Source organism: Biomphalaria glabrata, chromosome 14 (assembly GCF_947242115.1).
Source record: "Biomphalaria glabrata chromosome 14, xgBioGlab47.1, whole genome shotgun sequence".
In the NCBI taxonomy this organism is placed as follows: Eukaryota; Metazoa; Mollusca; class Gastropoda; family Planorbidae; genus Biomphalaria; species Biomphalaria glabrata.
In genome coordinates this window covers 16,894,484-16,921,579 of record NC_074724.1, presented here as the reverse complement: position 1 = coordinate 16,921,579, position 27,096 = coordinate 16,894,484, and the positions used below count along the sequence as shown (strand labels likewise).

At 37.5% G+C, this 27,096-nt stretch overlaps 1 protein-coding gene across 1 annotated transcript in view; it reads right to left on the bottom strand.

Annotated features, from left to right (window-relative positions):
- LOC106062541 (uncharacterized) overlaps positions 1-27,096 on the bottom strand; it is a 262,239-nt gene that overhangs the window by 201,601 nt on the left and 33,542 nt on the right. The window lies entirely within an intron of this gene.

Genomic DNA, 27,096 nt, shown 5'->3' with positions numbered 1-27,096 from the left:
TACGATTACACGATTACAAGCAAATATGACCAATGTTATGGTCATGTGATCGAAAGCCTGCTGTACGAATGACACAGTGTGTAGGAAAGCGGCAGTTCAAGACCGGAGAGCGTCGAGACCGGGACTGTTAGTCGGCCATTAAGTCGGTCCTGGTGGAGTCCTGAAGTGAATGTACGAGTCCAGGAAGAGATAGAAACAGTAGAGTTTTGTACGGTGATGTACAGTTTAACATTCGTAGTAGCTTATTGTGTTGCCAATTGTGTCATATTGGCTGTTTATTTGATCCTTATTAAAGTACCAGATATTGTGGAGCTCTTTTTGTCAAGTTCTTGATGTGTTGATGTATTGTGTTGTGCTTAGCAGTGTTTACAGAAGGCCTGAGTAGGAAGAGAGATCGTAACAATATATTAGGGGTGCACCGGATAGTCCCTCCGGCTCCGGCTTCTGCCGAATATCCGGCATTTTTTACTATCCGGTGCTATTCGGCTCCGGTCGGATATCACTACCGGATAGTAAATCTGGTAGTAAAAAATACACCTATTTAATATGCATAAAGTGGACCTCGTTCCATTAATGTCTGTTATAGAATGTATTAATGTTTATATTAAAACAAAATAATGTTCTTAAAAATAGAGCCATTATGAATATGCACCAAACATCGTTTATTATAAAAACAAGGCGTGTTAATACTTAATATAAATAGAAATGAAACTTTACATCATAAATGCGCTTTACATACAGAGCAGCAATGGCTGGCACTTTTTTCAATTTGTCTTGACCTTTGAGTAGGTTAGTTAACATGTTAAAATGCTACATTCCTTGACTACGTCATGCTGACCAGACGTCTTTCTAGCTGTGTGGGTATATCTCCAGAGGTAGAGATGAGCAACTCCCACCCCTTTTATTTGTTTAGTCCATCACATTGAGTTTTTTTTATAGGCAGGTGACCACAAGTTAAATACGATGGACGTAGGTTTAATATCAGCGTATTGACACTCTCTAGAGGTCACAACTTTCGAGGGAACTGAGTTTGTTTACTTAGTAGTTAATCTTTATTAGGGAGGCTGGACTACAATAGCCACACCTCTAAGGTAACTGGGTATATTTCCAGATGAACAACTCCCTCCCCTTTTTATTTGTTTAGTCCATCACATTGAGTTGATTGAGTTCATTGATTGACAGGTGGCCCCAAGTCAGATACGATGGACGTTATCACTCTCTAGAGGTCACACGAGGGAAGTAGATTTGTTTACTTAGTAGTTCATCTTAATTGGGAGGGGGGGACTGGACTTCAAGGCAAACATCTACACGGGTATCCGAACAAAGATTTTGCCTATTTGGAGAAAAATCTTAATCACGTGGTTGGGCTAGAGGCCACACCTTTTCAAGTGTGCCGAGTTACTTGAACATACATCTCAATTAGTAAGCTGGACTAAAGATCCCACGCACCTAAACGAGAGATTATATAGCCCAGTAAGCCAGTAACTAATTATTTTGTAGAAGACACGACCAGGGCTATCTTTAAATGGAGAGCTAAACACCCCCTACTCTTTATTTTATTTCTTTGGTCCTTGACACCCAATTTATTGATAGACATTGACCATTTTTTAACCAGAATGAAAAATCACAACGTGCTAACAAATGATATTACACTGTCAATAAATATTACGGTTGAATTACTTTTCTAACTTGATAAGTTGAATATTACCCCTGCAGTTAAGTGTCTTGATTTGATAACAATATTCTTAATACTTTGTGACAGTCAATTAATTCTTTGTTATTACTATTTTTTTTTTACTTAAGATGCGTACTTAGCCACTGTGTATCAGGCCAGGACGACTTTTACAGACCTGACACCCATATGCTTACTATCGTTCCCTTTTGTAACAGTTACTGAAACCACGAATAAAATAATTAATATATATATATATATATATATATATATATATATATATATGCTAAAGGAAAAAACAATGCTTGATGGTTAACACAAACAACTATACACACTACACTAGGACTACATGTGTAGGCTCATTAGATATATCTGACCAAGTTGATGGTCTAAAATTCAATGAACACATACATCCGACCACTATACAAGGCAGATTGCACTTTGCTTATGAGAAATTTACATTAGTAACTATTTAAATATATACTAACATTATTTACATTCACCTTCCTACACACATCCTTTACAGTTGGTGGCATCGTACATACACACAGACACACTCATTCTATACAGATTTTTAGAAATACTGTTAAGCTTGAATAAATCAATCAGTAACAGTGTTTAAAACAATAAGGTATATCAAAGGAAAAAAAAATAAAACCAACCAATAAAGTTAATTTAGGTATGTTATTTATCAGTTAAAATGTTCAGCAACACAAGCTATTAACAAGACACTTAGGTATCCGGCTCCGGCTCCAGCACCGGCCGAATATCAAATTTTACTATCCGGTCATATCCGGCCCCAGCCGGATATCAAAAAGTACTATCCGGTGCACCCCTAATATATATATATTGTTACGAATCTCACTATCCAGGCTCTCTGCAAACTGCACCTTACACCACCAACTTAAAGGACTTGACAACTCAGAGCTCCAAAGTAACGTAACACTTTAATAGTTGAATAAATAACAGCCAATACTGTACAATTGGCAACACGTACACTGTACAGATATCTCTCCGATAACCCGTACCGCCGTATCAACTCTTGCACTGGCCTCTCCGTCTCGTTCCGGGCTTGCACTGGGTTCAAAACTTCAGGACACACTTGGGCTCGTTGTGTCGGACTCGATCACAGACCAAGATCAAGACGCCGTTCGTCTCAACTGTACTTGATAGTACTCCGCACTTAACCGTCGTAATGCTTCGTACAGAACCACATTGCTGAACTGTGCTGTAGTCGACCGGACTGTAGTGAACCGGGCTCTCAACCCCTGCCGTGAACCTCCTTTCTGAACCTTGCTGTATTGAGCCACTTTTCTCAACCGTCTTGACTGCGACACCTCTTTATATAGGGTCCCTACTGGCCTTCTCGAACCGGACAGAACGCCGCTCGACGTTTCTAGGTGGTCAGATGACTACAACTCTCGTGACGTTCATGAGCTCTGTTCAAGACGTCGATCCTTCCCGGACCGCCGTCGATCCTTCCCGAACCGCCGTGTTGACACTCGTCTCCGCTGACCGTCGTAACTCGTCACGTTTGACCGCTCGTCTAGCGCTAACCTGAGGCGATTTGCGTCGGCTGACTACACACGTACCACTACCCCCATCTGTGCCACCACCGGGTTTATAACAATATATATATATATATATATATATATATATATATATATATATATATATATATATATATATATATATATATATATATATATATATATATGAAAACACTTTAAATAATTATATTCCATTGTTCTACACTGGGTATAAAAGGATGAATTTATCCAACAAAAATTGAGAATAATTACTTGGTACTACTCTAAGTTTGATATAAGTTGAGGTATTTTATTTCGTTCTAAAAATCTCTCTCATCTCCTTATGCAGTAATAATGTATGTGTACACGTGTCATCAAGCCCATACTTTATATAGTTTTGTTTTTCTTTTTCTTCTGTACGTCTTGTCTAGATGGAGCTACAGTTTTTTTATCAAGTGTTTTGTCTCAGAAATCTTCTTGTCAGTCAGGTTTGATTGATGGAAAAGATATGTTTTATTTCATTGGCTCAATTAACACAACATCTCTCAACTATCTAAATAGACCAATTGTTATGTTTGAGCTTCAAAGATTAGGTTCTTCTCTTTACGAAGATGTAAGTTCTCCAAAAGATGATTATTAACAATAGAACAATATAACAATACAATGACGTCCAAATACTAGTTAATGTAAAAATGTAAAGTGTATCTAAGGAATATAAGATAATATAAAATGAGAGTCAGCATAAAGGTCCACGTTAAACTAACATCAATGCTAATTAATCTCACCGTTAATGCTTGTGCATTGAAATATGGAGGTTTACCTTGTGGCAGTCGTCCTCCAGTATCGCCGCTCCACCGGACAATGTCTCAAATAGTCATAACCCGAAAAAAGGGGTCGCCTAAGACCATCGAAAATATGGATTGTTATGTCTACTCTTCTAATGCTCTGTGTATGTAAGGGGGGGGGGTGTCGCGGCAAAGTGAAGAATTGTAAAAAGGGGTCGCCGAGGTTAAAAGGTTGAGAACCGCTGGATCAAATGATCATCTCGTTGGTGAGGGAAACTTTGGGGCACAAGCTTTTGCTTTATTAAGTCTAATTGCTGGGTTCTGGTCTACCAATGGTTTAAAATCCGAAGCCTTTCTTATTTATTTGTGGAACACCCCATATGTCTAAACATTAAATCTAAGCAAAATCTTTTGAAACATATTTCGTTCTGCTGCAATATCCAAAATAATAAATTAATTTAATTCCAATAGTTGTATTTTAAAAGCCCTGGATCAATCATAGATTTAAAATCTAATTTTTTTACTTACAGCAATCTCAATAAAGCATCATAACAATGAATTTTATTCAGCTTTTACTTTTCAAATAATAATAATAATAATAATATCACCGTACCACTGTCTCATAATTTAAGAAAAACTGAGATAGAAAAACAAAGAAAATATGGGAACCTAGGCTTGGAGATTAAGCGTCTATGGAAATTGTCCAAAATAACAATATACCCCATTGTTATATCAACCGAGGGGATAATAACAACTGACCTCACAGACACCTTCAAGGCCCTTAACATTCCTAGGAACATCTTCGTTGCCTGTCAGAGGGCTGTACTGCTGCAGACCTGCCACATCACCAGAAAATTCCTCAGTGGAAACTGTTAAAGGGACTACGATGAATTTTGTTTCTCTTTAGCGAAACTCGACCCTGGCAGCGCCAGAGAATGACTACTCGTTCATTTCTAACATAATAATAATAATAATATTCTTTACTATCCATAAGGAAATTTGTCTTACAATTTGTGCAATACACCAAACAAAAAACATTATAACTATAAGAAACCAAAGTGTACATTCACACCAGACTCACTCATAATTTACATGTGACAAAGTTTATATCAGATTGTTCTTATTTAATGATTTTATTGCAAGTAGTAATCTTTCAATGTTGCTTTCATTTAAAACTAATAAAGCTTGTCTTCGATTCCGAAGATTAGTGAGGAATGCAGTATTTCACCTGTAACTTTTCCCGATGTGGCCAACAATTAAGAGAATGTTTTTCTCCTTGTAATACATTTAGCTTGAAATTTTTAAGATAAGCGTTATATTTTTGTTCTTTATATATCATACATACATACATACATACATACATACATACATACATACATGCATACAAGAACTAATGATGCTAAGAATTCTTTACATACATATATACATACATACATAAATGCATACATAAATGTATACATAAAATTATTACGTGTATTAAAGTGTAGAATATGGCGTCTCAAAAAAAAATTAATTACAAAATTATTAAGTGTACATTTGTTTTTGTTTTTATATTGACATAGGTCTACATTTAAGTTACATTTAGTCCTTATTTGATATCAGATGCCAATCAATATAGCATGAAATTGCGACAAAAAGTAATACAAATATAGACATAAAAAAAACTATCAAGTAGGATTTTAATAAGAAAATTATTTGAAAGTTTTTTTCCAAGATTATTGAGATGTACAGGTATAAATAAAATTGACGGACAGACAGACTCCAATGACCTAATAGCTAGAAAACAAAAATGAAGGCAAATACAGACTATTAAGTAATATTCATTAATTACATGCCATCTAATTTAGTTTTGTTAGTGAAGATTACATTGACCACAATTTTTAAGTCCATTGGAAATAATGTTTTCATCTTCGACTACAAAGTAGCAGCTTTTATTCTCTTTCTAGCAACACAAACAATATTATATATATATATCATGGGCGTAGCCAGGGGGGGATTGGGGTTCAAACCCCCCCCGAAATGAAATCCCCCCCAAGGGGGGGGGGAGAAACGAACTCTAGTGACTGATTTTTTGCTTTGATTTTGTTTATTTTAGGTGAGATTTTAATACTAAACCATCACTTGCACCAGCGCAACCAAGAGGTTTTGATTTTAAAACCCTCTACCAGGGGGTTTTGAGTTTAAAACCCCTACCGGGGGGTTTTGAGTTTAAAAACCCCTATTAGGGGTTTTGAGTTTAAAACCCCCTACTAGGGGTTTTGAGTTTAAAACCCCCTGCCAGGGTTTTTTGCAGTTAAACCCCCCTCTTCTATAAAACAAAACCAAAAAATGTAAACGACAATCCTCAAATTCCAAGAGCACAGTTAAGGAAGATTTTGATTTTAAAACCCCCTCCAAAATTTACGATAACCCCCCTCTTCAATATGAAAAAAAAAGCAAATTATGCACTCAAAATGTTATGAGCGTAGCTAAATGGGTTTTGACTCAGTTTTAAGTTTAAACTCCCCTCCAGTGGAGTTTGAAGCTAAAAAATACATTTAAAAAATCTATGAGCGTAGCCAAAGTGTTTTTGAGTTTAAAACCCTCGCCAGTGGGATTTGAAGCTAAAAAATACATCTTCAGTGTAAAAATAATAAGCAAATTACGCACTCAAAATGCTATGAGCGTTGCCAAAAGGGGTTTTGAGTTTAAATCCCCCTTCAGAAGGGTTTGATGCTAAAAAAAAAACCCTCTTCAATATAAAAAAAAAAAAATCAAATTACACACTAAAATTATTTGAGCGTAGCCAAGTCAATTGTGGGTTTTGAGCTTAAACTCCTCTCCTCCAGATGGTTTTGAGTTTAAAATCCCCCTCCAGAGCGTTTTGAGGTGGAGAACCTCTATCTACAATATTATTTTAAAGCAAACTACAGTTACCAAATTCTATGATCGTAGCTAAATGGGGTTTTGAATTAAAAAAAAACAACAACTAAGTCTTGAGATTTTTTAGTTTAAAACCCCCCAACAGATGATTTTGACGATAAAACTTCACTTTTCGATATAAAATCTAAATCAAACTACAGTCACTTAATTGCAAGAGTGTATTCACGAGAGGTTACACATTTCTACCAGTGGCGGGGCTCCATTAATAAAGTGCGTTGAATAGTCATCTGCCGAAATTGAAAAACACTAAATGTGGCTCAACAAAGATGTCTAAGACAGATTTTAGGAGTCAGTTATAGAGATCGGGTCTAAATCAAGGAAATCCATTGTAGAACTGGGAGTCGACTCCTTAGTAAGATTGTGACAGAGCGTCACATGAGGTTTGTGGGACATGTTCTCCGACAAAATGATTTACGCATAATAAGAAATGGGATGACATCCTAGTACAACTTGTCACGACACATTCATTGAGGTCCTCAGAGCAGGTGGGAAGAGGCTTCAGACATGACCAGTGACAGATTTTTGTGGAAACAACTTGACGGCAAATGCGCCGAACGGCGCGAGAGGGTCTAAGTCAGTAAGAATAGCACACTAGGTTTTTGAAATAAGACTTTTTGATAGCAGGAAAATGCACTGTAGATACCTCGGAATATGCATTTTGTTAGCATTCAATACCAGAAATAGTGCTCTTAGCGGCGGGGCTCCGCCCCGCGATGGGGGGAGCTCCTAGCGCTCCCCCAGACCCCCTTGTTAGCAAAGGCTGGGAGTCAACAATTTTTCCACTAACTAAAGGAAGAACCTATTCTAGGGCACAATAAACGTGTTCCGAAAGAATGAAGGGTCAGAATGTAATAAAGATTATGTACTTACACACACATACATACATACATACAAATATTTTTTTCGCGGAGAGGGGGGGTGGGGGTGGGAGAAAAATCCCCCCTAAACCCCCCCCCCCGAAAAAAAATCCTGGCTACGCCCATGATATATATTATATATATAAATATATTTATATTTATATATATATATATATACATATATATATATATATATATATATATATATATATATATATATATATATATATACATATTGTTAGAATATCAATATTTCCGAATGTAAGGTATTATTGATTCAAGAGTCAAGAGTTGAATCAATTAAAGAATAATAATCTGCTAAACAAGACAATGATTTGATGACTCAATATAACTCTTTTTCTATGTAGTCTACATCTATGTAAAGATATCAAGTTTTCAAGTGCTTTCTTAGGGTTTCATTTATTGGTACAAATAATGTAAGCTTTAAAAATGGAAAATACCTGACTAGTCCTTTTCTAAGTTAATAGCTAGTGGTAGACATATTAACAAATGGGGCTGGTTGAATAAAAAAGAAACACATTAATCGACATAGAGTAGATCATAAAGAAAGAGGGCAGGTTCTTGTTTTTTCAGCTGCCTGTAATCTATCATTTATTAGTTATTAAGAGATAAACAATCACTCTGTAAGTTGTACAAATGAGTTATTGACTTTTGAACGTATTTGTAATGTTTTTTCTTGTGATAGATTTGTTCAATAGATTTAAGACAAACGCCATGTGCAGCCAATCAGCTTGTCAAGTGTTATTGTCTAAAGAATTCAAGCTCCACGATAGAAATTGTTTTCAATGAAACCGCTCATATTAATTACTCGGGTGGACAACTACGAATGCATTGGCCAAATTATCTTCAACCAAGTGACATTAGTAACAATGAGTTAATAACCAAAATATATGGTGATTATATTTTATTTGTTTCGTTTTTTAATGTACGCATCATGTATTATGTATAAGCAAAACCTTATTTATATCGGAACTATATACGATTAATTATGTACACACACACACACACACATATATATATATTCATTGGCCTCCTTCGGTCGTAGAACGACTATGGTTAATCTCGAACACATTTTTATGTGACTGTTAAGCCCTATTTGGAGAGACACTCCCGTCCACAAATATTGCATGTCAATGTGGCTTTCGCTTTGGTGGTAGAGGAGCTGGCCATTTTTCGCATGGCACGCTTTTCTTCCAGAGCTGAGGCCCCTTTGTTTTTGCTGTCTATAGTTTTCTTGGTCACTGTATCTCTCCATCTAGTGCGGTCTAGGGCTATGTCTTCCCAATGGTCAGTATATGTGTTCACTGTTTTGAGGTCCCGTTTTATTACATTAGTGACTGAAGCTCCTATTGTGAGTGTGCCAGTAACGCTGCATCGTCCGCGAATAGCATCTCTTACGAGGGTAGTTCTGATTTTAGTTTGGGCCTCAGTCTGGCAATATTTAGAAGTTTCCCATGAAATCTGGAATAGAGATAGATGCCCTTCGTGGATTTGTCAAACGCGTTGTACATTAGCGTGGAAAATAGAATTCCGAAGAGAGTTGGGGCCAGGACACATCCTTGTTTAACTCCGCTGTTTAAACTTTTGTCGCAGGCTCGTTAAACTGCGCAGTACCCATCATATATATATATATATATATATATATATATATATATATATATGTTCCTTGTATAAATATTTTTTCTTTCTAAATTATCTTATTTAGCAAGCTATCCATCCTAAATTTCATTGTACTACAATCATTAGTAAACATTTTTTAAAATAATTCTACTGAAAATGTATTTCAATCTAACTGCTAGTACTTTGTCCTTTTTATTTTTTTGAAACTCCTATAGGAAGATGTAGCTATTTAATTTGTATCATCTGCATGTCACATTTAAATCACATATACTTTAAACTTTATTAAATTTCGCAAAAATATTGATTATGATCACAACAATCGTGACGTATTATTTAATTTTGTAATGAACATTTAAAGTATTTATACTTAAGCAGTTATTACAAAGCTAATGAATTCATTATGTCTGTCTGTCTCTTACAATTGTGTACACGTTCTTTCTCTCACCTCCCTTTCTCGGTCAGTGGAAAAATTTTCTATTTTTCACTGTACCTAACAAAATATGAAACAATATATAAATTAATTAATTAATTTGCGGTAATTAATTTTTAGATTGATATTGAAAGGAAAATAAATCATGCAGTATTTAGATATTTACTTTAAATGACGACGAATTCTTCCTCTATTTATCTTTTTATTTATATATCCTAAAACTAAATAGTTAAAATGATGAATTCTACACGATTGTACATTATTGGAAGATAATTTTTTTTCTTTCACTCTCTCTCTCTCTCTCGCTCTTTTCTAATAAACAATGTGAGACAAATTTTTATTCCCTATAATAATTCTCTCTACTTTTCAGATAATCCTGTTGAATATCTTAAAATTGATAATAAGACCATAAGTCTTGAAAAGTGTGTCTTTTGGTTTATAAGCACACACTTCATATATACATACATATATAAATGTATATATTACATAATATTAATTCTACATGTGTTTTTAAATCTAGTAATGTATGTCATTGTTAATTTCTGTTGTGTATTACGACATTGTTTGTTTTTTTTTATAATGGTTCATAAATAATTAATGAAGTCGATTTCTAATGTGACAAGACGTCTTGGTTACGTACAATGATTAATTAAGTTGATTGCAACCTACCTGAACACCAATTCATTCGTTCACATATATTTATATGCTACTAGTACTGCACAGAATATTGCATAAATAAAGTAACAATCTGTAATTGTTTTTCTTTCAAGTTTTGAATCGAATAAGCTCTAATATTACAAAAAACTTTTAATGTTATCAAATTGCTTTATTGTACATATCTTTTGCTTAAATTGTAAAATGTTAGATGCTAGTTAGCATAGTGCGTATAATCTTTGATTTTAGTTCCGTATGAAGAAAATTATTAAATATTAGGCTATATATTCACACATTTCAAAAAAGTGTCTACAACTAGTTATAATTGTTTTTATCATAGCTGCAATTACATTTTTTAAAATTCAATCATTAAATTGAAATCTGTATTATTTTTATAAATGTATATATTGGAGACATTGCTTTAGTCCATATTGTATTAAAATTGTAAACTTTTAATAGCATAATCTGCTTATATTGATTAATGTTTGTTTTTACTTTCTTTTTCTATCGTTTTTTTTAACTTACGGAGTAACCAACAACTTGTTTCAAGTCTGAGACGTTAAGGAAACACTGCTAAGAGACTTCAAATGTGACATTCACTGATCATACTAAATGTAGGTGAAACTATTAGAAGTGGAGGATTTTTTTTTTTAATTCAATCTGGGTTTAAGTTAATTCTTTATATTTAATTTAATAAATGAATTTATAAAATATTTATAAATTAGATTTTTTTGTATCTACAGATATTACAATTTTCCATCCATCTCAGTGGCTCTACAGTCCAGGATCTGGCCTGTTTCAGCACATTCATGCATTCAGATATCTCTTAAACCTTTCAGCTTTTCGTCTCCATGCCCGAACTTTAAATTGTAGATCTGTAGGTTATGATGTGATTTTGAGTCGCCTACACTTTTTTTGGCCAGTATATAATTTTTCTTTTCTTTTTTTCTGATAATTTTCCAAGATGACTTCATTTTTTTATTTCCCTTCACCATCAGCGGGTCTTCATATAGTCGGTAGGCTAAATCTCACACAAGCAAATCCAGAACTTTGGAGGAAAGGTGATTTTTCTCAAACCCTAACCTTAACGTCCAGTAAATGCTAACTCTATGTGTAAACGCACAAAGAGCATGCATATATAGGATTAGTAAGCGTTACATATATATATACATATGTAACGCTTACTAAATCCTATCCCCATATATATGTGAATTTAAAAAAGCAGTGTTTCTCTACGATTGAAAACAAAAAGTCATGTTGGTGGAGTTTCTCTTGTCAGCTAGGGATCTATAAGCTTCGCCAGTGTGGTTCAGGGCGAGGCCCGAAGCAAAGCGTTTTCTTGTATTTTTTTCACTGCAGAAACGCATTATCCTGACATCTAGAGCTCATTATTTATTTCATTAAAAAGGCAAGTCAAATGAAGTACATTAACGTTACATTGGTGCAAGGGCCGATCCTGAAGTATGACTGACACTCGAAGCACAAGTAGCGTAAGTATTTATTGTAATATTATCTTCATGTTTAGCGAGACCTCTTGTAGTTGGCTTATTTTGGTCAGCATAAGAAATTAACAGAACAACAGTTTAATTAATATCTAATTTTTAAGAACCTTTCGAATAATGTTTTTCTGTAAAAATATTCTAGTTTGAGTGCATAGGCCCTTACTACATTGCAAATACAAACAATTTGTTTCTTTGAAAAGATAAGGTGCACCACAGATTTAGACTAAAGCTTTGAGGATCACCGTCAAAACAAATATATTCAAAAACAGATATTTTTTTAAATAGTATTTGATACATTTTGTTTAACAGGCCGTTTGTAACTTTGTTTTTGTAACAGAACTATAATTCAAAGCTCTAAACAAATTTCGGAATTTGTGAGATATAGCCCCACATTTAATTATACAATAGAAAACTATCAGATTGAGGAAAGGTTGGGAAAATGCGGCTAGAAAAAAAATTGTTGGGTTCAGAACTCATCTCAATTCTTATGAATTCTAAATTTTCCAAAACAAAGTATTTTTTGGACTATTTTTTTGGCATTAAAGAATAGGGGGTGGGGCGACTCGATACATAAATTAAATTTATAGCATATATAATTCTATTAGTGACAGCCGTTTTTTATTTTGTAATTTCTTAACTAAAATACTATGGGCGAAGGATAATTGCATGTATCACCCTTACAAACTGTACAACATTTTTCATTTTATATTGTTATAAGCCTGGTGGTGGCACAGATTGGGGTAGTGGTATGTGTGTGTAGTCAGCCGACGCAAATCGCCCCAGGCCAGCACTAGACGAACGGTCAACCGTGACGAGTTGCGGCGGCGAGCGGATAGCTCTTTAAGTGTCAACATGACGGTTCGAGAGGGACCGGCGTCGTGAACAGAGCTCAGGAGCGTCACGAGGGATGTAGTCATCTGACCACCCAGAATGGTCGAGCGACGTTCTGTCCGGTTCTAGAAGGCCAGCAGGGACCCTATATAAAGAGCGAAGGCATCAGAGACCAGTCAGTCACAACTTCCCGATCTACAGTTCGTTACGACGGCTAAGTACAAGTTCGAGACGAGACCGAGAGACCAGTGCAAGAGTCGTGTGTTACGTGCTCCCAAGTGTACAGGTTCTTTCAGTTGGTTGTGTAGGGTGGTACAGTTTACAGAGAGTCTGGATAGGGAGATTCGTAACAATATTTAATAATGATAAAATTTGAGATTAGAGTGTGGTGCGCATTCCTCTCCGGGGCGCATTCCTGGGCCTTGGATAAAGGGGTCATGGGTGGCCCATGCGTCATGATCCCTCTCTCGACCTTGCTGATGAGTGTGGTGCGACATAATATACAAATGGGTTTAAATATCTATAAGTATTTATATTATATAGATATTCAACTAATTTTGTTCACAAACTATGTTTTCTTCATAATAATAGGGCCGCCCCCCACTCAGAAGGCTAGAGTCGAGAGGGTAGAAGATGCAATAGCTCCAAACCCACCACACCGGCCAAGATACCAGAATGGAAGCGACCTAATACAAAAATTATATAGTAATTCAACTACTTTTGTTCACAAACTATTATTTCCCCCCAAAATAGGAACACCTCACGCCACCACTTAATGGTTTAGTTGGGAAGGGCAGTAGATGTATTCGCCATCCCACCCCCCCCACCCCCAAAAAAAATGGCCAACAGAAGAACGACATGATATAAAGATCGGTTAAAATATCAATTCGAAGTTTTAATCACATAGATATTTAATCGATTCTGTTTCAAGCTGTAATTTCTACAAAATAAATCGACCCCCCCCCCACTCGATAGGTTATGGTTTATGCCAATAAGAATATCTGGCTACAGGTCAAACGTGATGTGCGCCAACGGTCTAGATAAAGTGTAAGGGACAGTCTTGCTGCCTAGCAACATAAAAGGAGACCAGACCGTCTCGCGCTAGTGATAGTCAACAAGGTGAGGTGACTTGGTACTAGAGTAGAATAATTGAGGCTTGGCCAGATGGGCAGACTGGTAAGTCGCAAATGTGTTTAGACATTTATGCAAGATAAAGGGAGAGATGGTGGAAATAGTCTGGAGACTCACCTTTTGAAGGCATTTTATATGGTAAAAATAAAATAAATAGTTTCTGTGTAATTTGATGAGGTCAATTGTTTTTGCTCTCAGCGTATGTACCATCACGCTCTTCAAGCAAGACTGTTGCGACGATCTTTCTTCCAACTGACAAAAGTGTAATGCCTCAATACTTGGAGCAGTTAGACTTGTCACCCTTTTTTGTATAAGGATATGATAACGGCATTTCAAAGTTTAGGTGAAACAATACCCTTCTCCCAGCTTAGATCGAACAAGTCTGTTAGCTTTTTATTAGAACAATACCTCCTATTTTAAATGTTTAAGCCGGAAGGTCATCGGGAACATTTTCTTTGTAAATTTTGGATTTTATGAATAGATGTTTCCACTTCCTCAAATGTCAGTAATTCATTGTGTTTCTATCTCATAAATTTCAGAGGAATATTTTCCATAGATTTCTGCAATACAAACCTTTTGTTATTAAATAGCAGGCTGTGGTGATTATGTTTTGTGTATAATATTGTAAACGGTACGTCAAAGAACCTTGGTTGTAAGACTGAAAGAATTGTATGTTTATTTATTAATTTTACTATTATTTCATTGGTTCATTGGTTGGGACAGAGTGAAAGCGCTTGAAGTTTTGTTATTGTTGACAGGGGGACCGTAGTTTTGTGAAAGCATAGTAGGAGCCATTATAAGGCAGTTTAATAGTTAATGTATATTTAGGAATTCATCTTTTGTTGGCGTTATCTACAGTTATAATTTATTCCTATTGCTTTATTAAATATATCTTATTTCTAATGCATCCCTGGTGTTTCTTGAAGTATTGCATACGTAATGTATCCATGTTAAAGTCATAGGCTAGGAGTTCACGCAATCACAATATTGCTATGTGCAGTGATTAATGTTTCTATAATACTGTGCGTACTTTAATCTAAATTTATTTGATAATAATATAGTGTTTGTGTACATAATTATAATACTCTGCACAAAATATATTATTTAGCACAGAGTGTTCTTTCAACTACTTATTTCTAAATCATTACTAGACTTTCAGTGGTAAGGGCTTTTTTTTGTAGTCAATGTAATTATGTGGTATTATAGTTTTATAATGGCCTAGTTAAAATTAATCTTTATAACCTAGTTCTGCCAAAATATTATGTAAGTATTGGATGAGCAAGCTTCAATATTAATTTAAAAAATACAAAAAATACTTGAAAAAATAAAACAAACAAAGCTAATATCATGCCTAGTTGTATCGATTAGTTTGGGTCAGTTGTGTGATTAAATTTGTAATAGATCTAGACTAACAATTACACATTTCTGCGATTACAAATACTTTTTTGCCAATTGTTTTTTTTTAGCGCGATTTCTTGTTTTAGCTTTCTTAATATTCTATAGTCCTACATTTGTCTGGACCAGTTGGCAAGCAGTAGGGGAGGTAAGAATGAGGTATCTGAGTTTCGCTTTTTAAATGCATTTATAAAATAAAAAAGATAAGGGACCTAAATTTGATTTCGATATCTAAAGTTTCCTCAGTCTACTCGAACTAGTGCAATAACCACCGTGCCAGGAACATGCTTAAGAAAATAGAAGGTTTATTAGTTTTCTGTAGTTAGTTACAAACATGTGTCTCTACAAACTATAAATTGGACTTAATCAGCTTATACTAATTTATAAATCAAGTACGCAATTTTGTTTCCTGGTTCGAGACATCAAATAAAATAATTAATTACAAATAGTTACTTGACTAATTTTTTAAAAATGATTTTTGTTTTGTCGGGTAAAATAAACACTTGTACAAAATTTCAACCTGATCAGTGATTGGGTGTGTGCGAAATAGCGTGAACAAACTTTTACTAGACAGACAATGATTTTTTTATTTTTGATTTGAGGCACATCGGCACAATTTAGGCCATGTCGTGCCTGCAGTCCCTTAAAGACTACTCTCTCTCTAAACAACAAGGGCCAGATTCTATACAGTCATATAATTAAAATCAAGGTCTATTCACAGTTAAAATAGTAAAGGTAGTAAAAATTTAAATATTTGGTAAAAATCTAATGTAAATAGTGCATGTTCACAAATTCAGAAATCAGATCTTCGTAGATAGCCCCACTTCCCGAATTAAGCCCAGTACCTTCCCAGGGTCGACATTATTAAATAGTGTTTTTAGATTAGTGGCTCTAAAATATTTCGCCCTGACATCCTGGTATCTGGGGCAATCAACGAGGATATGTTCCACGGTGAGGCGAGAGTCACAGTACTCGCAAAGTGGGGGCTCCTCTCTCTTCAGTACAAAAGAGTGCGTGATGTAGGTGTGGCCAATCCTAAGTCTGGACATGGTTGTGCTACCACGCCTTGTCAGACCCTTAGATGTGGGCCGCCACCTGACATCCGCCACAATCTGCCTGAGTTTACTGTGAGTCTCAGCCTCCCATCGGTTCTGCCACTCTCCATAGGTGGCAGAGGCAATACTTTGTCTCAGGTCCGAGTAGGGAATTTGGGTTCCTGACACCGCATGATTTAGGGCTCTCTTTGCTTCTCTGTCTGCGGCTTTGTTTCCCTCAATGCCAACATGGGAGGGGACCCAGATGAAGGTGACATCCCTACGGTCGGCTGTTATTTGGTCCAACAGCTTCAGGCTCTTATGTACCAATGGGATGTCAGTCTTCATCCGCCCCAAAGCTTGCAATGCAGATTTGGAGTCGGGGCAGATTATAAATTTACTCCTTTCTGATGCTTTTACGGCCATAAGTGCAAGCAATATTGCGTGCAATTCGGCCGTAAAGATGGAGCAGCCATCGGGGAGTCTACGGGAGATTGTTTTGTTCCGAAAGGAGCAGTCACACGCGACCTTTCCCTCCATTTTGGATCCGTCTGTGTAGATGGTGCCACAATCTCCGTAGCTATCCTGCAGTTCCCTAAAGTGGACTTGTAGTATGCTTGGGTCTGTATTTTCTTTTTTGAAATTAAGGAGGGATAAATTTAATTTGGGTTTATTCATTAGCCAAGGAGGATTCTGAGGGGTTTCTATTTTAGAGATTTGGTCAATGGGTGGGGTTAAATTTTGGACGGGTTCTCTCATTCGAAGGCCCAACGGCTGTATGACGTTAGGCCTTCGATTGTATAATTCTACCTCTGTGGGGTTAAATATGAAGTCAAAAGCAGGGTTCGTGGGGTTGGATTTTAGCTTGAATATATACTGCATTGCAAGCTTTTTCATTCTTATATCCATGGGGAGTTCTCCAGCCTCCACATGTAGACTTGGGATAGGTGGTGTACGAAACGCGCCGAGACAGAGACGCAGGGCAGCATTTCGTATTGGTTCCAGTATTTTTAGGTACGACTTCCTTGCTGCTCCATATATTATGGATCCGTAGTCTAGCTTGGATCGAATTAGACTCCGATAGAGCAGCAGCAAGGTATCTCTGTCAGCTCCCCAGTCCGTATGGCTGAGTACTCTTAGTATGTTTAATGACTTTTGGCATTTCTTCTTAAGTTCCTTAATGTGGGGGAGAAAATTCTATATCGAAGAATACAGCTACTAGATGTTCTCTTCTGAGTAATGCATTTCTAATATAAGCTTCCAGCCTTACCAGGTGGTCAGTTGTTGTCCGCCCCTGCCGAAATCCGCACTGGTAGTTTGATATCACTTTATTCCTTTCCAGGTACCAGACCAGCCTACTGTTAATCATTCTTTCCATGGTTTTGCAGATGCAGCTTGTTAGTGCTATTGGTCGATAGTTAGCTGGGTCAGAGCCGTCTCTTCCCGGTTTAGGTATCGGTATAACTGTGGCTTTCCTCCAGCTGTTTGGGAAAGCGCCTGTTTGCCACACACAGTTATAGACCCCTAGCAGGACTGCCAATGAGGGTTCGGGAAGGTGCTTGAGGAACTGGTAATGGATTTCGTCTTCTCCAGGCGCTGTGTCATGTGACTTGTCCAGCGATTCCCTCAGTTCCTCAAGCGAGAACGGTTTGTTGTAGTCTTCATTGTTCTCTGACCTGAAATCAATGGGGTGTCTTTCCTCCCTGGTTTTGACTTTTTGGAACTCTGGCGTGTAGTGTTCAGTGGATGATTTTTCTGCTATTGAGGATGCAAGGCAGTCAGCTATTTCTCTGGGGGACGTGACAGTTCGTCCTTGGTTTTTCAAATGCCCTATTGCATTTGATTCTTTCCCTTTGATTCGCCTTACTGCCTTCCAAACCGCTCTAGCAGAAGTTTTGGCATCCAGACTGCCGACAAAACTTCTCCAGGAATTCCTTTTGGCTGACCGTATGGTTTGTCTAGCCTTTGCTCTAGCTATCCTAAATAGCTTTAGGTTTTCCTGGGAAGGATTCTTTATAAATGCAGCCAGTCGTTTTTTCCTATCACCAATAGCACTTTTGCAAGCTGTACCAAACCATGGTTTGCTAGGCCGTTTTGGATTTGCAGAGGTTAGGGGTACAACTTTCCTGGCTATACTTAGTAGCTTGCTAGCAAAGGTATCAGCTGGGTTCTGTTCATGGAGGATATTTTCTGTGATATCCTCAGAGCATCTTTTTTGGAATTGTTCCCAATCGGCCTTATTCAGTTTCCACCGCTGAGGTCGTCCCAATGAAGGGAGATTGTTAGTAATGATGATTGGGAAGTGATCACTTCCCCGTAGATCATTGCTAACTGACCATTTAAAATCGTCCAGAAGTCCGGGGACGCATACGGTGAGGTCAATGCATGTGAATGATCCAGTTCCTGGGTGCAAGTAGGTCAGTGATGCATCATTAAGTATGCATAAATCATGTTGGAGGAAGATATCCTCCAGCATACGACCTCTTGTGTCGGTATTGTTGGATCCCCACATGGTGTTATGGGCATTGAAATCCCCAAGGATTAAATAAGGCCGGGGGAGTTGTTTCAATAGGTCCTCCATGTCTGTTCGGTTTAATGGAGCGCCTGGTGGTAGATACAGGCTGCAGCAAGTGATAACCTTGTGAAGGGTTATCCTAGCTGCTACGGCCTGTAGTGTGGTCTGTAGTTCTACCCTCTCATGGGGGATGCTATCCTTCACAAGGATAAAGACTCCACTTGATGCTCTCTCTGCATCCTCAACATTCTTTGTGTAAGCACGGTAGCTTCGGAAGCTGATGCAATCTTTCAGAAATGTTTCCTGTAAGCAGACAGCTACAGGTGTCTCAGAGTCCATCAGTAGCTGCATTTCCTCGTAATTGGCCTTGAGGCCTCTACAATTCCACTGTACGATTCTGGAATCCATGGCTTATTCTAGATGACTTACTTGGAGCTATTTGGCCTTGGGAGGCCCCCGGAGGGGTTTCCCTTTATTCCAGTGACCTTGGTATTTTTATTCTTGGGTTTGGATGGAGAGGAGGACAACCCCCTTTTGGGGGAAGTCTTTCTCTCTGGAGAGGGGAGATCCCTCTGGTTAGAGCGGAGGTTATTTCCTCCTCTCTCACCTCGGGCATCCTCTCCGCTTTGATTTCTCCCTTTAGGGAGTTGGTCAACCTCTAACTCGGTAGAGGTTGGGGTGTCTGGCTGGGTTCTCTGAGGAGAACCTGTGTCAGACATGATGTCTCCGGGTTCTCCCGGAGTATTGGTTTTGACATGCTGCTCAGTCTCCATGCTCTCATCAGCGAGCACAGGGAACCTGTTCCTTAGCATGACAACAGGGCTTTCTTGTTTCTTCAGAGGTGTGTTCTTTGGCGGTGTTTTCTTCTGAGTTGGGGGAGGAGGAGGGGGTGGTGGGTTCAATGTGTCCGTCTGTGTGGCTATGGATCTTCCTTTCTTAGCAACAGCCTGGGCGTAGGTCTTTGTCAAGCCGAATTGGCCCTTGGGTAGGGCCAGTACAGCCGTTTTTGCCTGGCTAAAGGTACATCCGTTTCTTGCCTTGTACTCCTGCACGGCAACCTCCTGTTTCCACACAGGGCAGTACTTGGAGTAGGCTGAGTGGCCAGCTTGACAGTTTGGGCATTTGAACTGGGCTGTGCAGCCCTTGTCCTCATGACCCTCTCCAGCACATCTGGCACACACAGTTTTCCTCTTGCAGACTGCCGCGCCGTGTCCATAACCCTGGCACTTGAAGCACCTCATGGGGTTAGGTATGTAGGGCCTCACTGGAACTCGTAGGTATCCTGCCTTCACATACTCTGGCGGTGTCCTAGTTCCGAATGTGAGGATAATAGTGGCGGTTTTGACCTCCTCACCCTCCCTGCGCCTGGTAATGCGCCGGGCATGGGTGACTCCTTCAATGCCCTCCACTATTTCCTTCTCGGAACATTCCAGTAGGCCCCTAGAGCTGATTACACCTCTGCTGGTGTTCAGACTCTTGTGTGGCATGACTTCCACTTGGAGATCACAGAGTCTTCTGCATCTTAAAAGCCCATCCGAGTGTGTCTTGCTGTCTACTTCTACAAGGAGTTCCATTGTTTTGTGTAGCTTAGACACACTCTTGGGCTCTCCCACTACTGACTTGAGTCAATTATAGATAATAAAAGGGCTCAACTTTGTCAGGCTTTTTCCCTCCTCTGTGCATCTAACCACCAGAAATGATGGCCAGGTGGCACAGCTTTTTGGGACCTCCTCTTTTTATCGTCAATTCGACGTTTCTTGCCCAGACATAGGTCTGGGGCAAGTAGTTTTGTGTGTGTTTTTTTGTCCATATATATTTTGGTTAATTCGGCACCTGTGCTCCCCACCCGCCATCGAGTCCAACAAGGGGACGGGCCATTCGGATGTCCAGAATGAGCCCGCCAGGGCTACACAGGTGCTATACTCAGTCAGCTGCTACATCGGACATGTGTCCGATACAGCAGCTCCCTGATTGACCCTCCAGCCACCGCCCTCCAGCATAGGTCGACGACCTATGCTGGTAGCTCGGCATGACCAGCCGGATGACCCAGAGCGGGCCATCTGGGTCTCAGGTCTAGGGGAACTTGGAGCCAAAGTATTGTGTTGTTGTGGTTTATCCTCAGATAGCCACCACTCAGACACCAGGATCTCTTTATCCCCCCTTTACCCGTCGCAGTCTACGGCAAACGGACTGGTCTAGGACGTAGTGAGAATTTAAAGTTAAGGAGACAGTGTGATGATCAATGAAGGCAGACTTATCAAAAGAGGAGGCAGACACAATGATAGAAAAGAAGTAGGGCACTTTTGAGCTCCAAAAGTGCTAAGGAAAGAGGAGCGCAGTTTAACGTCATGTCTCGGGACGAACTAGACAGACAACTTGAGTTGAATATATATATATATATATATAAAGGCTAATGCTGAGAAGCATCAGATAGCCTATAAAATATTTCGATAAAGAGCTGAAAAGTTGATGCATACTCAGAGATTATCTAGAATGCATCTTAAGACTATTTCCTAAGGAGTAGCGTGGAAAAAAGATACAGGTAATTGAATTTCCGTGTAAAAAAATAATATGGTTGGAAGGGGTAGCGTTATAAAGTGAGCCTTGTCAAGAAGTTGTAAAATATTATAAAATTCAAACTTTTAATTGGTGCTGGGGCGGTTCGAAAAAGTGTGGGGGACAAAACAGTAGTGAATGTGTTTGGGAGGGCGTTTTAAAGCGGGTCGTTACTAGAATACAGTAATCAAAAAGAGTAAGGCTAAAATGTGAAACGTTTTATTAAAAGTTCCAAAAGATGAGGAGGTAAGGCCAATGTATTACGTGAGCGTTATGGTTTGCAGTGTGTAAAAAGTAAAAAAAAAATTCTCAGGCTAAAAACTATCAAAGAGCCTATGAAATATTTCGAAATAATGAAAAGAAAAAGAACAGTAAGAGAATTTAAATACGACTCTTTGTTGAAGCAGAGAATTGGGAAAGGGGAGGGAAGTAAGAAAAGTGATATCCGTCCACGTTTTGCGTAAGAAAAAAAAAGGGAGAAAGTCCATGTGAAAATAAACAATATTGAGTCTGTGACCAATGCAACGGGAGTTTATGTACTAAACATTAGTACCTAGTGACTGTACCGGTTGAATGTTTTAGAAATATTTTTGTAGGGCTAACGACGACATTGAGCGATCTCGAAGCGACTTCGGTTTCTTAGAATTGTTTATATATTGTTAGTTCTAAATGTCAATGTAGAAGTCGATTTAAATAGAAAGTTTGTTAGTGTCCCCTAAAATAACTCTTTTTCAGACCTTTCGATCCATAGGGCAGTCATCTGTTTCTGTGGCCTAAGATTAACGAGGGTTTTATGTAACCAGCACAAAGACCAACTGTCTTTGATTTTCCCCAACTGTTGTCAGGTACTCCTTAGAGCTAAATGTACTCAGAGGCGCTAACGATCCAAAATCCTTCAATTGGCTTCAAAACCGTGAGTGCCCGGTTCGAATCCTGGGGACCCACGGTTTTGAAGCCAAGCATTTCACCGCTAAGCCTCAGTGTTCCCTACAGTTTAGAACAACCTTTAATCACATTCATTTCGCTTATACAAATTGACATTTCAATGGCTTTGAAGAAAGTCTTTGTATTGTAACTTTTATTGGTTATTTTTAGCCGTTATGTTCCGTATTCATTATGGCTCTAGTGTAAAACATCAAGTAATGCAAAATGTCTAGGTTAAAGTGTAAAGCCTGAGCTTTTTAACAAAGTTATATTCTGCACTTTTTCCTAATCCACTTTGCAAGAAATGTGTATCAAATCCATTTCCTGACATACAAGTTTCAATCCCTACTCGATCAAAATTATATTTGCTTAGGACCTAATTGCATAAGGGAAACGTGCTTTGAGATATCTCCTTCCTCCCATTACCCACATTGGAGAATAGACCATAACGTCTAAGCATTCTATAAACACGAAAGATGCGCCATAAAGGGTTTTCAGGATTAAAGTATAATGAGTAATTTATAAATATTAGTTTTTTTTGTGTCGTTTTGTTTAACAATCTTAAAACAAAGATTTAATTTTTGTTTACCTTATATTCATAAAATTATTCATAAAATTTTCATACATAAATTATTTTAGCCCAAATTACTTTAACGATAATAAACGATTTTAAAACCAAAAATTAAAGTCCACCTTAAGTTTTTATGACATTTAATTTTTTTACGCATTAATATACATACATCTTTAAATTTGAAAGAAATCGTTAGAGCTGTTTTCAAAATAACATATATTACAGAATACATATGCAAAATAGAAAAAAAGAATCATTTCGTATTTTTCGTGTAAACGCCTAGGCAATGTTTAGAATGCCTGTATTGTGTATTTTACGGTAACATATACTTTACACTGCAAAAAACAAGCAACACTCATGAGACAAAATACTGTTTGCAAATCTTGTGACCTACTTTAGCCTTCAAACACCTTCCTGGTTGTGTCGACACATAGACTTCAACTGGGTATATTCACAATGTTCACATGTGCACACGTATTTCTCACTTAATTCAAAGGGTGTCGGCACCGTTGCGTGTGTGTATTGAGACAAAATGGAAACAGGAAAAAAATCATTTTAGTGTCGTAAAAAATGATAATGGAAAATGAAATACAAAGTCTAACCAATCACTACCTCTACCTGGATATCTCGAATTTTCCAGTACCTATATATTTAACTCAAAATTAGTTAAAATTACATTCTATGAAACAATAAAATTGTATTTGTTTAAAATCTGTGCAACGGACAAGTAGTATACATATTATAGGGAAAGTGTGATATCCAAGCGTTTATTATAATGTGTATGCAACTAAAAAAAGTTTCCTTTACATGCATTTTAGGAAAGAAATACTATATCCTACTTTGCATAGACATTGTATACAATGCAACAGGGACGTTGCTAGAGGTTTGGGGTCCCGGGGGATTCACATCTTTGGGGTACCTTGCATTTTGACATTCGACATCATGACATGAGATAATGTACTGAATAAATATATAAGCCTAAATTCAAATTTGTACAGTATATAAGTTAAGTTAACAAAAAAAAAAGGAATCATTAAAATTCATGTAATAAACAAGACAGTTTGTATGGAAACACAAACTCAAAGTCGGCCCCCGAAGTGGTCCACCCAGTCAAGCTTCATCGGAATGAAATTATATAAAAAACAAATGAGAGATAAGAATGGAGAAAGAAGGTTAACAGATTTTGTGTAGTGCCCCAACGGTCCAGCAGATCTAAGGATAGGTAAAAGTGAATGTAAAGTTAGATGTGAACCTGTCCTAACTAGTTCCCGTTATAGACCTTGTGGTCTATAGGGCAGATGATGTAAAGTTCATCTGTTTTTGTGGCCTATGGTTAACGAGGGTGTCTTGTAGCCAGCACAACGACCAACTGCGTTTACTTTTCCCCAACTAATGTCAGGTAACCATTAGAGCTGAGTGGACTCCAGAGGAGCCCAAGGATTTCAATGTTGAAAAGCCCAGTCATCACCAGGATTCGAATTCGGGACCCCCGGTTCGGAAGCCAAGCGCCTTAACGCTCAGCCACCGCGCCTCCCCTGGCCTAATTGATGTCTTATAATTGATCTAATTATTTTGTAAAGGCTCAATCTCTTAAACGTATCCTCAAAAATAAAATGAAAAAAAAAATATTACCGCAACAAAAACAGTTCAGGACAATGATGTTTACAAGATTACTATTCGTTTTAAATTAGGTCTAACTTATAATGCATACTAATTAGTTTTTTCTCTTTAAAAAATTGCTTGCATAACTGATTTTAAAAAATAGATTTTTCGCTTTCATAAAAAAGTAGCCATTGCATCAGAACTTTAAAAGGTCTAAAATATTGTGATGTCGCATTTTCAATATCTTTTCTAGTTTACGAGATCTAAACGGGACGGAAGGACAGACGGACAGACATTGCACACAAAACTAATAGCGTCTTTTTTTTCTTTTCGGGGGCTGCTAATAATACCGTTGTTTATTGACGAAATAATGCACAAGTTACAAATCTCGATTCATATCTCTTCACGTCGTGCTTTCTGTGCAGTAAAGGCATCATCATCTACATCGATACTGTCTAGTATTTGTGACTCCCCTGACATTAAAGCTATGCTGCTAAGCCTTTCTTGCGTCATTGTGCTCCTGAGATAGTTTTTGATTAACTTGAGCTTTGAGAATGATTTCTCACATGACGCAATGGAATTGGCCTTAGTTAACAGTATTTGGATGGAGATTGCAAGGTTTAAGCACACTTCATTTACACATGAAGCCAGCCAGTCTATATGCCAGTTGGTGATTGTTGTACTGGTTTGTTGATGAAAAGTTATCATGCATCAATGACATAATTGAACAAGCAATTTGCCTGTTTTTAATCATACAAACAGGAAAAAGTAATACAGTTTTTCATCAGCGTGTCATCATCCATAGAATCCAAGATGTGTCGTAGTTTAAGAAGAAACCCAAAGGTATCCACATCCTGTCTTTGGAATCTGTACTTATTCTCCATATGAAGTTATTCTAGTACTTCTGACGCAACACATTTAAATTGCAGTTGTATCTAAAGTTCTATATCAGAGCTCAAATTCCCATCAAGTCTATTCTTTCTTCATGTTGTTTTGATTGCAGGAAATCCACATGGCATTCACAACCTTCTTTTGCGTTTTCGATGAATAAGGTTATTAACTTCGTCATTTTCTCACCATTTTTAATTTCTTAAGCAGCGTTCCGTATTTGCAGTCAAGACTTTTATAGTTTCTTCTCAAGCAAAAATGTCATTTTTTTTCCCTACATGAAGAAAATTATTTGCACTGTTTCTGGTGTCCATTCTTTCAGTTGTTAATTCAGAATGTTTCTTCAACAGCGTGATGATTTTGTCGAGATGCAAGGAAACTGCCTACGTAGCTTCTTCTCTTGCGACAACCTTGTATTACTCTCCTTTTAACTCTCGACTCCAGCTTCTTTCAGTTTGGCCCATCTCTGAAGTAAATTGTAAAAAACAGATGTACAATTCATGTACAGTTCCAAAAAATGTGACTTTTGCTGGATGTATCTCAGCTGAATGAAGAGCTGCCTTGTTGAAAAAGTGATTATCACAGTTCAGAAATGTTGCCTTTAGATATATGTCAAAGAGACAGACGGCCACTCATTGTGGCTATGTTATCATACGTTTGACTTCTGCAAATATGAAAGTCGAGTCCAATGTCTTTAAGAGTTTTTAGAACTATTTTTTTTTATAATGATGTGCATCAGGTTTCACAATTTCAAAGTAACCAATGAAGGAGTCTTTTATTTCGAAATTATCAACATCCACGTAACGAACAATTAGGTATACATTTGGAGTGCAATCAAGCATCAGAGAAAAGTAGCAAACTTACTTGACTTTTTCAACTTAATTGCCCATCAAGTATATGAACAACTCATTTTTAATTTTTGTGACAAATAATGTGTCTTCCCATATTCGTTTCTATGTAAAAGGTGTTTTGTAACTTCATCAAAATCTGTAAGAAACTGCAAAGATGTTAGGAAGTTCCCAGGATTGGGTGGATTCAGTTTTTTTGTTGTGACCAAGTAAGCTTGAGTTTGTTTTTGCTACGTTCTTAATAGCTGCTGCTACACGCTTTAGAATATCACTCCAATACTGCTGGTTTTTCGAAATTTGCCCATGAATCATATGTCACAGTACATCTGATTCTGCCTTAAGATTTTCTTCTTCTAACTTCTACTTAAAAAAAGCTTGTATGTGAAGGACTCCTTCTTCACGTTCTCTCAGTCTCTCAAGTTTCTTCTTTTTGGTGAAACCAACTCCAGGTTTGCTCATTGCTCTAAATACCTTCATAAAACAGTACACATGCAAAACAAAACAGACATCCCAAGTGTAGAGAGAAGAGGAGCCAAGATCGAAGCTTTATAGCGATACATGATAATGTCAATAACAGAAATTTCGGACACTCATTTGGTAGGGGTCCGGGGGGAATATTCAAATTCTCTGGGAATTGTCTGTGAATTATTTTTCGAAAGAACCATTTTAGGCGGAGCAAATCGTCATCAAGGTTTGTCGTTGAACCATTTTTCTGCCAACCATTTATAGTCAAACCTTCACATTTGTGTCCTGGAAAGTTTTAAGAAATCAATAAAAAGATGAGAAACTAAAAGGCATAAAATTATTAC